The following is a 15,838-nucleotide window of genomic DNA, read 5'->3' as shown; positions in this document are numbered from 1 at the left end:
AAAAACGGCAAAAACGTGAAAATGAACGTTTATGGATTGTAATTCGAGGTTTAGAGACAAAAGAAATAATCGGATTATCTTGCACTGTTTTTAAAATGGTGCGGTTAAAATGATCTTATGTTGTAAATAAATAGGATGTTTAACAATTAGTGAACATAGAATAATTTTTCGCAAACTAAAGACGGAATTTTAGAATGTTTTTCAGATTATCATGAGATGAAGGGTGTTGTTTTCGAGTCGGCCGTCTTTTCCGAACAAGGATGTGGTTCGAACAAAACAGTTGTCACTCGGCAATTTAACAATGATCGGGTTTTTTGTAAGGTATTTGGGCACGTAGTCCTCCCCTTTATCCGCTAGTAAGCCCGTGGGGTATTTTAAACCGTGAACGGACTTGTTCCGAAATAGAGAACACTTTCCGACAATCGAATAAAAAACAATTTTTCGATCGAAATCGTCCGTTGTTTGTTATTTGTTATATAAATAATGAGAGGGGTACCTGGTGAGGTGTTGGCTGGTTGGCTTCGACTTGTGAAGTAGGCTAAGAGGCATGCGCATTTTGCCAATCCCCATTGATGTGCTCAGACACAATTTTATTTCAGTCTACCAACCGCCCCCGACGAACATTCTCAAACGGGACGGACGACGGAGAACGAGAGGGCCCAACTGATGAGGGTGGGGCAAAGTACGGCTAATCCTGATTTGGGGAAAAAGTTGGCCCCACGTACAACGGGGATTGTAAAAGTATCGGGCTAAAAACGAAAAAAGGCTTAGCGATGACATGAGGTCACGCTTTTTGAACCCAATTTCCAAACAATTATTTGGAACTGTAAAATAAACATGCAGTACTTCATTTTAGATATTTATTGTCTCTACTAAAATCACACTATGGCTACGGGCTTGTTTCCCGAGCAGGCATCCATTTTAAATATAAAAAAGATGATGATGGATATTAGAAAGTGGAAGTTTTTTTCCACGCGCACTGCAGCTTTCTGGCTTGTACTTTCCTAGTTCCTTCTAAGATCAATTCTAGGTCATTGACGTTGCTACCATTCCCTGGGTTTTCTTATGTCTCCATTGAGCGGTTCCTTTCTTCCTCCCCGTTGCATAATCTACAATGAGGTCATCATTGTATCCAGGTTGTTGTTGTTTTCTCAGATGCCAGTGACCGTCCTTTCACTCCTCTGAGTTTAGCCATCTCACTGTAGAAGTTACCCTTGGTGTAGGTTGTTTTAACAGAAGCTTAATGTGGCTAGTACCCTTACAGTTCATCCACTCCTCATTTTCTCTTTTTTAGCTCCATTCTATCATGGAGCATTCTGTGTTTGTTTTTGTTATACCAAGAATAAGTTCTGGGTCTGAATATGGTCTTCATCAGTGTATCTATCTATGTTTTCGTAACCCAACATTCCCTTGTACCCAAGATCAGGTTGTATCTCCCCTATTTTCAATTGCCTAGGTTGTAGGAATTCTGTAGGATGGATTGATAGATTAAACTCCTACGTCATCTCAGGACCATCCATCCCCATCGACTCCCTCCCTAAAACAAGAATTAGGGGAGACACACCCAGGACGCATCCCGTGGAGGCGGCAATGCGCCATCGCCTTGCATGTTCGACTTACCTTGGCGGACCTTTAGATCACACGATTTTCGTAGGAACGTATGAGTACACCAGACGGAGAAAACAACTACAAATAACGTCTAACAATCCTGTCCTGTCGTGATTAGGGATGGTTAGGGATGGATCATCCCATAGGGAAGGTTACTCTTTTACCTTCCCTATCCTTCCTTACCCTTTTCCTTTCTCTCCCCCTCTGCTTTGGCAGAGGGTTCCTTGGTTACTGAACCCGCACCCCTCTGGAAACGGGTGCATCAGTAGGGGGTTCATATGAACTCCCGGGTGGGCGATCAGTCCCACCTTAAAAATAATACTGAACCACGGAAGTAGAGCATCCAAGCGGCTCTACTAATTGAGGTTGGACTCGTGGTGGTTGTGTTTTGCAAACAAATTGTATCTTAGCTTGAAGGTACCGGCCAACCGGAGCCCGAGATAGAGTGCCTTTTCTATCTCTCCGGGGATGGTGAAAGGCATGGCTGAAGAGGCTTGAAGGATACTCACGCCCTTAAAAAAGCTTTGGGATTTGATAAAAAGCGAAGAGCTCTATATATGATCGAACAATAGACCAATATTTGTCGAGGTGATATAAAGGTCGAAAAGAGCGCGATTCCTTTTAACCATCTTCAACGTTAACCTTTGCTGAAATTCGTTTGCGCCTGCAAGGACCTCCCGTACCGACGTATAATCAGCAAGCCACGCAGTCTTTTAAAAAAATTTAAATTCTCAACAGTTATGATAAGTTTTTTATTTAGAAATCGTGAGATACCGTCTGGTGTGATGTAGGTTTCAGAAAAACATTTTCTTTATCTTGCCAACGTTTCGGTCTTTATTGAGATGATCTTCAGGGCCTGGGATTTACAATCATTGTTTACATATAACAATTACATTTTGGATGTGGAAAAGTGAATTTATACAATGCAAAATATATTTTTTTATATATCCAATCAAAGTATTTCTACTCACTCAAAGTGTTTGTCTTCTGTGTAATTGTGCCATTCTTGCGTGTAAGAGTGCAGTGAGATTTTGCTACTTTGTGTTTATATACGTTGGATTTTGAAGGGGTGGGGAAGGATGTAGGTATAGAAAAGACATTTTTGTATAAGGCACCTACATCACACTAGACCGCATCTCACGATTTCTAAATAAATATCGATTAACGGTCACTAATCACTACACAAGTTATGATAAGATTGCTATGTGCACTCTATGCCAATCAACTTCCAAAGGTGTTCAAGGTTCAACTGTTTAAACCTTACAAGTCATTTGGTTAAATTGTAGCCAATTATGTTCATTATGTGGACAGCAGTGGTGTTTACGTGGGTAATTCATTCCCGGATTAGGCCCCCAACTCTACCTTGGCAAACCGCTGGCACTACCGCACGACCATTGTGGCTTCATTTAGAGTTCCTCAGATTCCTGGCCATTCCGAATAGGATGAGGTGGATGTTCCATTTAAATTATCAAAAAAAATAAACATCTGAAGGCTTACAAAAGATCTTTTAGACAAGTTTTATTTTGTAAAGATCAAGAAGTGCTCAACGTGTAAAACAGCTGAGCTTTTTATAGGAACGAGATTTTCCTTTCGATAGGAAAATACACAAATCTGGGTTTAGCTTTGGGGAAATCACATCGCTTTGGCTTATCTCCTCTATCGAAATTATTGATCACATTGTACTCTGTAATATGAAATTTTCCAATTGGACAAGTTAAAGTCATAGGAATGACAACAACTGTGTGGAAAAACTGGATCTCCGACAATACGTCCTGCGGTTTTGTAGGAGGAGGACACAAAGGCCATACGCTGGTGTATATAATCGGAAATGATCCGGCAAACGAGGGTCGCCTGTGAATCTCTGTAATTTAATGCTATAGGAAAAACATATTTCGTCCCACCCTACTTTTCTCCCTTGGCCCACGCGCCTCGGGGGAAAACGATTGAGTGGAATTGTTGGTCCTCTTGTAAATCAGAATTACGCGTTATGTGATTTGAATGTTACAAGCACGACCACATCTTAACTATTTTTATTTAACGTACAAACCTATCGCTCAGGGCTTCACGCACTCAGTCAACACTCTTTTTCCTCCATTTATCGCCGCGTCGAATTAAGAACAACACAAATGAGAAAAAAAAGTTAAATAAATCAAAATAATCAGAATAAAGGGCGAGCGAGTCGGAACTGTTTACGACTGTGATTGATGACGGATCGAGCTGATAGCGTATTGTGCTGATAACCCGGCCAGCAGAGGTAGATTTTCTGTTCGGCCGAAAGGCCTATTAATACGCAATATTATTCAATACGTGTTAATTATTCCTTGAGCAGATGTCAATAACTCTTCGGAAAAACTAGCACGGCTCTAATGACTTGCGCGGAGTGTAAATTTTGTATCAACTTTTCACCTGAATCGTCACAAAATTTGAACTTTTAGGGAAGCTTTTGGCAACGCAACCTTACGTTTCAAGATCTTTAACGCAACTTCTGATTTAGTATGAAAAAATCAGTAACGCGTCGAAGGTTATATGTGAAAAATACAATTGTTTGTCATCGAAAGTACCAGAGTCAGAAAGAATTTTATTTCCTTGAAGGAAAATGAAAAACAGACGGACAGATAAAATTTGTTTTAGATAAAAATCGAAAAATTTTAATCCGTTAAAAAATTAACATTCCAATATCGCGAATCTCCTCATCTTGCCTTAAATAACCTATCGAAGAGGCCTCGGCATACTTTCTACCAAACTGGAAATGTCTCTTTGCTGGAGGTTAGCCCATCCTTCACGAAGAGTCCTTTCAAAATCGTGGAGTGTATCAGGAAGTGATGGACGTGTTCTTATTCGTTTTTGAGGTTGTCCCATAAATGTTCGATGGGGTTCAAGTCTGGAAAAAGGACTGGCCAGGCTAAGACCCTGATGTTATGCTGTTGAAGGTACGTTTGTACTATGCGAGCGACATGTGGACGAGCATTATCGGGCATTAGATTAGGATTGCCGCGGATGTCATCGAGGATAGGCAACGCATGATGTTCCAAAATTTCATCCACAAAGCAACTGGCCGTCAAGGACCCTCCACGAACAACAACCAACTCTGGGTGACTCTCCATTGAAATTACCGCCCACAACATTAGTGAGCTGGCGTATTATTGACAAACGAAGATAAAGCATTTTATTTCATTGCAAATAAAAGGGATTACAGACCTTGAACTGCTTGGTTTTATTAATTCTAGCTTTTCTCGATAGAGGGGCGTCGTTGGCCGCAACGATTTAGACGTTGACACGGCGCTCATCACTGAAAGGTAAAGGTCCCCGGTTCCTGGATTCGAACTCTCTCTCGAACGCTCTTCACTCAAACCCGACATACTTACAAATGGGCTTTTTTTTCTCAAAAGCACCAGCACCCCGAGGGTTGATATAACCTCTGATGGTGCAAACCCTCGTAAAAAAATCTTTTCTAATTCAGCCCACATTACTTTAGAATTAGTTATTTTAGCAAAATGGCCTGCATAATAATCTCGTTTGGCATTCCTAATTTGTCTAATTTTTTGTTGAACCCGGTTTCGAAAAACTTGAAATTTATTATATACAGCTTCACTGCGTGTCCTTATGAATGCTGTACATAACTTCTTGCGTTCCTTGATGCTCGAATTTCAGTACTAAGCATTTGAGCAAGTGGAGAGCAGAGGGAGAGAGAGAGAGAGAGAGAGAGAGAGAGAGAGAGAGAGAGAGAGAGAGAGAGGACTGCCACTGGTACAGGAGTTCTGACAAGGCATAGAACAGCTCGGTTAAGTTTTGGAAAGAAATCACATCAATTGGTCTGAGCAAAATTGGACTAAAATCTTGTTTTCCGATGAGTCAAGGTTTTGTCTTCTGATGGCCGAGAGAGGGTTTGGAAAAAAAAAATATCACCGTAACATTTTCACTCGGATGAAGCAATGGAGGTGGTGGTGTCATAGTCTGGGCAGAATTTCTATGAAGTCAGAAGGTCGAACTTGATCTTCATCCAGATTTCCCTAAGAGCTACGAGATACATTGAAGATGTGTTATCAGAAGAAGTTGTTTCTTATGTGTCACTAATTTATTTTTATGACGGCCCCCCACAGCAAGTACCGTTGGTGTCTACTTCTGGATTTCTATTCAACGCTTGGAGCGAGCATCTAGTCCCGACTTATTGTTCGAACACCTTTGGGAGGGTAAAAAGTCGACCAGTGATGCCAGAGAATTTGCAGGAATGAACAATGGAGATGTTTGAGGAGGACCTCATAAAATCGCATAAAATCGATGCCACGTCGAATGCAAGCTGTGATCAATTCAAGATGAGGAAATAATTGTGCTGAACTTTACATTTTCTTTATTCTTTCCATATCAACATTATTGATCAAATTGTTTTACTCAGTTTAACTTTTTATTTAGCTATATTTTATATTGTTGTTTAAAAATATCCAGTACACCAAAACAAAATTATAATGAATGCAAGTATTTAAAAAAATCCGTGGGTAGCCACTTTTATTGCCTTTCAGTGAACTGAAGTTATAAATAAATGGGAAATAAATGATAATGGGATATTACTTGTTGTTTGTTTGGTTTCATTTTAACAGAAACAGTGAATCATCGGGTCGCCTCGTCACGAATTAAAATGACTCGCACGTAGAAACGTTTATACTAGGAAATAATTTAATAGGTTTCCCCCCGGGAGCCGAGATTCCAGTCTTGATAGAGACAAAGTTTAGAGGAGGCGATGCGTGCTTCGAGTTCCACGAATGGTCACCCAACCCTATCAACAGAACTGGGTCCGAAATCCAAACCGATTCCATTTAAAAGGGATGTATAAAAAACCCGAAGTGTTAATCGCACGCTGTAACATGAGATCATTAAAGCTCATTGTTTATTGCGACTGAAAAGAATCGGTTCCGCTTGGGGAGAAAAAAAGGATTGTTCACTTACGTGAAAAATCGTAGGAGATGAACTGACGGAATTTCCAACAGCCCGTCCAGAAACTGAACACGTGTGGCTTAGGAGAAAATATTGGAAGGGGAGTAAAATGGTTAATTTGCAGGTGAAAGGGTTAATCGAAAGATAAAATGGGATAATCAGTAGTAAAAATTTGTTAATTTGAACTTAAAAGAAGGTTAACTTGAAATTAAAAAAGGTTAATTTGAAATTAAAAAATATTAATCTAAAGACAAAATGAGTTAATTTGAAGTTAAAAATGGTTAATCTGAAATTAAAAAGGGTAATTTGAAATTAAAAATTATTAACCTAAAGATAAAAATAGTAAATTTGAAGTTAAAAAGAGTTGGTTTGAAAAAAAGGTTAATTTTAAGTTTAAAAAAGTTTAACTTGAAATTAAAAATGGTTAATCTGAACATAAAACGTTTGTAATTTGAAGTTAAAAATGACTAATTTTAATTAAAAAAGGTTAATTTGAAATTAAAAAACATTAATCTGAAGATAAAATGAGTTAATTTGAAATTAAAAATGTTTAATCTGAAATTAAAAAGGTTAATTTGAAATTAAAAATTATTAACCTACAGGTGAAAATAGTAAATTTGAAGTGAAAAAGCGTTAGTTTGAAAAAATGTTAATTTGAACTTGAAATTAAAAATGGTTAATCGGAACATAACAAGTTGGTAATTTGAAGTTAAAAATGACTAATTTGAATTAAAAAAGATTAACTTGAAATTAAAAATGGTTAATCTGAACATAACAAGTTGATAATTTGAAGTTAAAATGACTAATTGGATTAAAAAAGTTTAATATGAAATTAAAAAATATTAATCTGAAGATAGAATGAGTTAATTTGAAGTTAAAAATAGTTAATCTGAAATTAAAAATTATTAATCGAAAGATAGAAATAGTTAATTTGAAGGTAAAAAGGGGGGGACCGCGGTAAAGGGTCAGTTTGAAAAAAGTTTAATTTAAATTTAATAAGAATTAATTTGAAGTTAAAAAAAGGTTTATTTGAAGTTAAAAATGGCTAATTTGAAACTAAAAAAGATTATTTCGTTTTAGATCTCAAAATGTTGTCGGCCTAATTCGGCCAGATCTTTCTCTTTCTCCAAAACAAAACACTTCGTCTAATTATAGCTAATTGTAGAGAAAAAAATACGAAACCGTGTTACATGGTGGAAAAAATGTACCTTAGAATTTATTTTTTTAAAGTAATATTAATTTTTTAAGTAAAACAGAGTTGGGACTAGAAAATCTTTAGGACTGAATATTTATACGAAAAGAAAGATAATGGTGAAAATCCTTTAGAAACGGAGCGTACTCACTCGAACTTAAAAATTGTGTTCTGAAAATTTAAAAAAAAGTAGTGACAATGAAATTTAATTCATCACGCACTAAAATTCCCTCAATATTGTCGAATTAGACTTACCAAGCATAGATTGGAAAACAGCAAAACGAAGAGAATTAAAAGAAATAATTCACAATTTCTCGAGTAGGCACCTTGACAAAGGTTTCTGAAAGGGCCTAGGTCAAAATATCAAATACTTACCCATCCATACTTTCCCCTGTGAAGGAAACATAGCTAGGATAGTTTTCAAGATGGCACTTTTCCTAGCTTTCCACTAGATATCAAACCAGTACTTCTAGGGTGATTACTCCAAGCTAATCTTTAGTGGTCGATTTGTCAACCAGTGCCTTCCTATAAGGTGTTAAAAGAGTATAGTAGTAGTATGAGGATGACATTAAGGGTTGTTTTTTAGGATTTATAAACTCTTTTTTTTCTTTAGGTTTGGAACTGTCAGACCAAAACTAATTCCCTGAAATTCTGTCTGGCTCTAAATCGGTTGTTTGTTGCCTAGGGCAGTCCGTAAGTGGAGTTCAATCCTGGACAATCCTTTTAAAGAGGACTATTTATAGTGGAAAAAAAGGAGTAGGGTGGTGTATTTGGCCCTCTTCCAAAGCCAAACGATTCGAATCTGCATTTCATCATTTCAAGAATGCCCGTTTTATATTCGTTTCCGAGTGTGTAAAACTGGAATTTATTTCGCGATACGCCACACTCGCCGGCGATGTTTCCAGTTTTGAAATTACACTTTGAGTACGGCCCCTCTTCTGTAAACATTTCACTGTCAGCGCTATTAGGACGAGTCTGGATTTGAAAGGATTAATTACACGTTTATTTAATGCCTGTATACGAGGTCATAGAGCTTGCTGACGTTTATCATCAGCCTCCTAATCACCTAAGGGAATTTCTAATGAAATGAATGGAAATTATAACAAAATGAACCGTTCTCTTCTTTATTTTCCTTCGAAAGCATGAACGCGAACAACAAAGTTCAAATTCGCTCAAAATAACTGTACTTGTACACTTGTTCATCGGCCCTCTTAAGTTTCTTTTTAATGAAATAAAAATGTTTGCACTTTTCATTTTCGTAACATTCTGCACATATGGAGCTGCTTAAAACAGAGACGCATATATCTTTCTTTCTATTAAATTAACCCTTTTAATTTCAAATTAACTCTTTAATTGATTAAAAGGGTGAATTTCTCTTCAATTCACCCTTTTAATTTCAAATTAACTTTTTAACTGAAATTCACCGTTTTAATTTCAAATTAACTTCAATTCACTCTTTTAATTTCAAATTAACTTTTTAACTTAATTTTCCCTTTTTAATTTTAAATTAATTTTATAAATTAAAGTAAAATTCCTGACTATTTGAGATTTTTTTGGAAAAATAAATAAAAATGATCTCTTGGAAACCCATCTGAAAATTAATCACCATTCAAATTAAAAATTATTTAAAATAAAGTATAAAAATAAAATTCTTCTTTCAATTTAAGTATTTTTTACGTTTAAAGGGTGTTCATTTTAGATGGCCCAGCTGAATTTCTCTTCAACCAATGATACAATAAAAAAAAGTGTTTAATATTTGTTAGTCTATTTTCAAATATTTACCTTTTTTTGAGAAAATTATACACTGTACCTCAGGCCCAGTACAACTTCAAAACTTATTTAAAGGATTTTTTTAAGCTGAAAACAATGGTGTAATAGGATTTTAAATTGGTCGAAAATTGACAAAGTTACGGCAAAAAGTTTGAAAAAAGTCATTACGTTTGTTTCGCTGTTAATTGCAATAATTTGCTTCTTCGCTAAAGTTAATTGCCATAGTTTATAGGACTTTACGGTGCATGTCTTTAACAGTTATTATTGATCAGTTGTTTTGTATTTTTTACGCAGCATAAGAAAATAAAAGATTATATTAATTCAGTTAGATAGGTAAAAATTGAAAAAAAACCGTTGAGTAAAAAATAGCAAAACATTTTTTTTTTGCAAAGCCGGATTCAGATTCATTTTAAGCAGTTTTTAAAGTTGATAAGTACTAATTCTTATAGTAAAAAATAAATTAACAAAATAAATAAACATTTCAATTTGGTAAGCTGGAGGCAATTTCTTTGTCTTCGTGTCGGGCGTGTTCACTTAAAAACTAATAACTCCTCAGACTTTTATCCAAATTTGTCGTTATTACAACCGTTAGGACGGTAAATATTTCTTATTTTTTCGGATGTCTCAATAATGTTTAGATTTAATGCCAATAAAAGTAAGAAAAATGAGAATAAAATCAACAAAAACTACTCTCCAAACGGTTTATTTTTTATCTCCGGGTTTACATTTTTTCACGGACCCCTGGTTTATGCAGTTAGGTGTAGTTTATAGGGTTTTTAATCTGTGTAAAGTTTTCTGCGAATCGGTAGAGTTGTTTCAAAGCTATCGTCAATTTTGTCATTTGCAAGAAATAAAATTGAACGCTTTTTAAGGCAAAAAAATTGTGGAAAAATTATTTTTTGATTTTCGCAAAAATTTGTATTCAAAGGGTTTTTGGGTGTAAAAAAACAAATATGAACTTTCTTTCCGGATAATAAAAAATATTTAAGCTTAGTTTGCTATGTTGCTCGGTCATAACTTCAAAATTTTTATTTGGCAACTAGTCATAGGGCATTGCATTGAAATTGACTTTTTTTTTAAATATGGGTTATTATACGTATCAGTCGATTTTTTTAACGTAGAATAGTACAATAATAATCAGGATAGTATTAAATTACATTAGATGTATACATGGTGTTCTTTTCAGATGGCCCGACTGAAGAAAAAACAGTGTTTAATATTTTTCAATCTAGTTTCAAATTTTTACCTTTTTATGCACAAAAATTATGCAAGGTAACTCAGGCCCAATTCAACTTGAAAATTTCAAAAACGACCATACAAATAAACACGTTATGGCAAAAAGTTTGAAAAACTAGTCATTTGGTTTGCTATTTATTAATCACATTTCATGTTCGACCAGCATGCCTTGCGTAAAGATATAAAATTTGCTCTTTTTTAACTACTCTTCACCAGTGCCCACAGCGATAGTCAGGGGAAATGGACTGACTAGCATTTTCTATTCTTTGCCGCAGTTCTTCAACTGAGGATGCTGGGTTATGATTGGGATACCATTTTTTAAATGGCCCACAGAAAATAGACAATTGGAGTTTAAAATTGAATCTATTATCTTTCTACATTAGGTACTTGATATATTTTAACACAATACCTCTACCATTTAATGTCAGGCAACTGGTTTTTATCGACTTATAAAAAGCGATTGATAATGTTGAAAAAAATCCTTATTTCAAACGGAACGACATTATTGCTGGTGTTCTTCAAGGCTCCATCCTTTGTCCCCTCTTTTTCTTGATATATTTTAACACAATACCTCTATCATTTAATGTCAGGCAACTGGTTTTTATCGACTTATAAAAAGCGTTTGAAGATGTTGAAAAAAATCCTCATATCCCAATGGAACGACATTACTGCTGGTGTTCTTCAAGGCTCCATCTTTTGCCCCATCTTTTTTTGGATATATTTTAACACAATACCTCTACCATTTAATGTCAGGCAACTGGTTTTTATTGACTTATAAAAAGCGTTTGAAGATGTTGAAAAAAATCCTCATTTCCCAATGGAACGACATTACTGCTGGTGTTCTTCAAGGCTCCATCTTTTGTCCCATCTTTTTTTTTTTGGAAATATTTTAACACAATACCTCTACCATTTAATGTCAGGGAACTGGTTTTTATCGACCTTTCCTTCGTTGATTTCATTTATTATCATTCTTATTCTTAAACCTTTTTCAACGGCTCCACTCTGAGATTTGAGTGAGTATGACAGTATCAGGGTCACATTATTAGAGGAAGGATACTGCCAGCGCGAAGTCGCCAGGAGACTGAGTGCAAATCACTCTACAATCGGAAGAGTTCTTCGGCGCTTCAGAGAAACAGGGCTTCTCAGTAGGTCAGGGCTTCGCTCTAGAAGGTCAGGACAGGGTGGGCCTACGTCAGCAGACGAGAGAGACGATAGATTCAACCGACATCAGGCTCTATGAAACTGAAGAATTGCAGAAAATGAGATAAGAAATCTGATAAGTATACCAATAAATGGTTCTATTTCCTCCAGGACTGTAAGAAGAAAGCTCAATGAAAATAACCTCAGGTCATGGTACACAGCTCGTCGACCCCTTCTTACCAAAGCCAAGAAAATGTCCAGGCTTCAGTTCTCACGGGAACATATGAATTGGACTTTGAAAGATTGGGACTAATTCTCGTTACTAATGAGGTGAGAGTTAGCCTCAAATCATCAAATGGGCGTAATTTCATAAGGAGACGCTCAGGAGACAGATACCCCCATGATGAATGGTTCTTCGAGTGGCATTCCATGGTATCGGGTTGTCCGGAAAATAATGCAGGATTTTAAGTTTTCATTAAAAAAAATCTATATAAAATATTCTGTTTACGTTTACAGGATTNATTATTTTGATTAAAGAACATTGCTTTAAAGTAACTAGTTTCTTTTTTTTTGTTTAATACCAAAATCCTGCATTATTTTCCGGACAACCCAATAGATCATTGATGCTATTGAGTGGCATATCCATGGACGAATTGGTTGTTGTGCGAAGATCTCTAACTTCACAGAGGTGTGAAGTACAAGCCATAATCGAAGAACATGAAGTGCCATTTGCCCTCCAAATCGGTGTAAGTTCTTGTTAATGCAGGTTAATGCCAGGCTCCACAAAGCACCTATAGTGGCTGAGTACCTGAATCAGGTTGGGATTAGTGCTTGGTGTGCCCAGCTCGAAGTCCAGATTTAAACCCAATAAAACACATTTGGGACCAACTTATGCGACGTGCACGACGGCGAAACCCAGGTCCCAACACCCTAGAAGAGATGGAAACAGCTGTTCTTGATGAATGAAAAAGAATTCCTCAGGTTTTACCAGAAATCTTTTCCAAGGATTGCAAAGGCGTTTAACAGACGTGATTCGTATCAGAGATGTAAATACTGGCAATTCAAGTGGACAAAAAAGTTTTTTTACATTTTGATTTGTTTATTTATTTATTTTATTCTTTACTCAATATTTTTTTGTAGAATTAGGTAATAAACATTTTTTAAATGTCTTACTTTTGCAGCCAAAATTATTTTTGGTATGCAATATATGAATAAACCTAAATATATTAATATTTAAGGGTGGTGCGCTTATTTTGTCCATCAGTGTGGTTGGACTTTTAGTTTTATCTAATTGTCTATTTTTTTATATTAAATGTTCGGGTTTGACAGTATTTCCAAGAAGTAATTTCACTTCAACCACTCCATGTCCGGCCGTCGCCTTTTGACGATGGAGGTCGCTGGTTGGCTTATATACAAAATGGCCCGTTAAAAATGAAAGGCTGAGCCTGCGGATGACAGGCTAATTATATGTGTATGTGACGCCGGAATCGAGAATAAAGGGATCCTAGAGAGAAAAATGTCGGCACGGAACATTTCCGTGGTGGGGGGGCGGAATGTCACATTCCTGTCAGTAACTTTTTAACGACAGACTTGGATTTCCAGCGTTCGTCTTACGATATTTATATCCACGTAGTACGGATATGGTCATAAAAATAATATGTGCTAACATTAGTATCAATGCTCGCCAATGTTAACAGGGAAATTGTTCAACAAACCTTCAAATCTTTATAGCTGCAATAAAACCAAAGTCTCTTTCTACAATCCTATAAATCTCCTACTTACCCCCGGGAAAGTACTCGAAAAGCTACTTCTAATCCACGACCAACATTAATTCCTCACGACCAATTTGTATTTTATATACGCAATACATATCCACAAAACAAAAACCGTCGTGTTGATCGTGAGCAGTTCAGTAGTATTTCCAATTTAGAGAATCGGATGAAGGAATTTTTTTGTTCATTGTCTAAAGCATTATAAAAACTAAAATCCTATACAACAAACTTAGGAGGGGGCGTCGGTGGCCGCAACGGTTTAGGCGTTGACAAGGCGCTCATCACTGTAAGGTAAAGATCCCGGGTTCGAATCAAGCGGCCCTGCGTTCGAACCCGACATACTTACAAATGGCTTTTTTTCAAAAAGCAAAAAAAAGGCCTCTTTTTATCAGGACCTGGGAAAGTTGGCAAACTTGGTGACATTGAATCTTCTTTGGACGATAGTACGGACATTTTGTTTACACACTGGAATTTTTTATACATTTATGCCCCCTAAAATTAGGGATTTTTTTGTCCTGCCACTCCCAAATCAAACCAAACAGGCTCCAATTCCGTTAAACGAGATCGTCGCCTGGACAAGGACCGCCGATTGTTGAGAGAGCGTCCTCGCTTCCCGATAAAGATAAAATAGAAATGTCAGGACCAGAACACGTCCTCACGTCTCCAAACTGAGACAATTGCCTATTTAACGATGGCCGAACTCATCGATTTTCAGTTGCTTTAAAACGCATTGAAAAAAGAAAAAGAAGGCGGGGGAGAGAGAGAGAGAGAGAGAGAGAGAGAGAGAGAGAGAGAGAGAAAGAGAGAGAAATAGAGAGAGAGAGAGAAAGAGAGAGAAATAAAGGGAAAGAGAAAGTAGAGGGAGAGAGAACATATATAGAAAGAACGATAGAGAAAGAAACATGGAGAGTGAGGACGAGAGAGAAAGAATGAGAGTGAAAGAAAAACGGAGAGAGAGCAGGGAGAGAGTGAGACTGTGAGAGAGAGAAAGAGATGATAGATAGAAAGAACGATAGAGAAGAAAACAGAAGAGAGAGAGAGAGAGAAAAATAGAGGGAAAGAGAAAGTAGAGGGAGAGAGAACATATGTAGAAAGAACGATAGAGAAAGAAACATGGAGAGTGAGGACGAGAGAGAAAGAATGAGAGTGAAAGAAAAACGGAGAGAGAGCAGGGAGAGNATAAAAAGCGAAATTACTCTGAAATGGTTGAGAATCGGACCATGGACAATATGAACTTTTTTGTTCATTTTAGGGTGAAGAATCTACTGGAGAAGTTTGTAGCACGAGTAGCAATTCACCCTGTATATATATAATTAAATGTTAAAATAAAAACAATTTAATTTATTTTTGACTAGTTATATAAATTAATTAATTCATTTATTTAAATCTCGAATTAACAGAAGACTCGTGTTTTTGTATTTAATTTCATATATATTCTTAATGTACTTATTTTTTGCGTGTGGTATTTTAGATAGGAACCAATTTTATTTTATTTTTTTTAAATTCTCCAATTAAAAGAAGATTCCTTTGTTTCTTCAGTTTCTTTCTTTAAAATAAAAAATAGAAATAAAGGATTCTTATTTCAATTTGAGACATTTTTTATGCATATATCATGGGTTCTTATTAACATACGACACAAAAATGTAATGAAAATTAATTATAATAACAATCATGGATTTTTCCGACGAACTTACCTTTTTTTAATTCAAATTAACCCTTTTCCACTTAAAATTAAACTCTTTTTTCTTCAAATTATACCTTTTTAATTTTATATGAGCCCTTTTTAATTTCAAATTTACCCCTTCTTTAAATTATTAAAAACACTTAAGAGATGGTAGGAAATATAAGTATGTAAACTAAAATCCAGTATTTCAATGTTCACCCAAAATAACTACATTTATCCTAGTTCATCAGCCTTTTTTTATTGAAATAAAGATGTTTGTTCTTTCTAATCTAGCAACATTTCATTTTATGGATTTTTCCGTCAAACTTACCCTTTTTTAATTTAAATTAACCATGTTCCACTTAAAATTAAACTCTTTTTACTTCAAATTATACCTTTTTAATTTTAAATGAGCCCTTTTTAATTTCAAATTTACCCCTTCTTTACATTATTAAAACAACTTAAGAGATAGTAGGAAATATAAGCATGTAAACTAAAATTTCAGTGTTTCAAAGTTCACCTAAAATA

The 15,838-nt window shown here is 35.8% G+C and overlaps 1 protein-coding gene across 3 annotated transcripts in view; it reads right to left on the bottom strand.

The window, feature by feature from the left end:
* Positions 1–587, bottom strand: part of LOC106661208 — a 59,263-nt gene extending 58,676 nt beyond the window's left edge. For all 3 annotated transcript variants that reach the window (XM_014384464.2, XM_024230218.1, XM_014384465.2), the window contains exon 1: positions 497–587. The gene's annotated coding sequence lies outside the window, so the exon portion shown is untranslated. The remainder of the gene's footprint in view (positions 1–496) is intronic.
* Positions 588–15,838: the final 15,251 nt, after the last annotated feature.

Source organism: Cimex lectularius, unplaced genomic scaffold, assembly GCF_000648675.2.
Source record: "Cimex lectularius strain Harlan isolate CLEC.00 unplaced genomic scaffold, Clec_2.1 scaffold60, whole genome shotgun sequence".
In the NCBI taxonomy this organism is placed as follows: domain Eukaryota; kingdom Metazoa; phylum Arthropoda; class Insecta; order Hemiptera; family Cimicidae; genus Cimex; species Cimex lectularius.
This window is presented reverse-complemented; position numbering and strand designations above follow the sequence as displayed.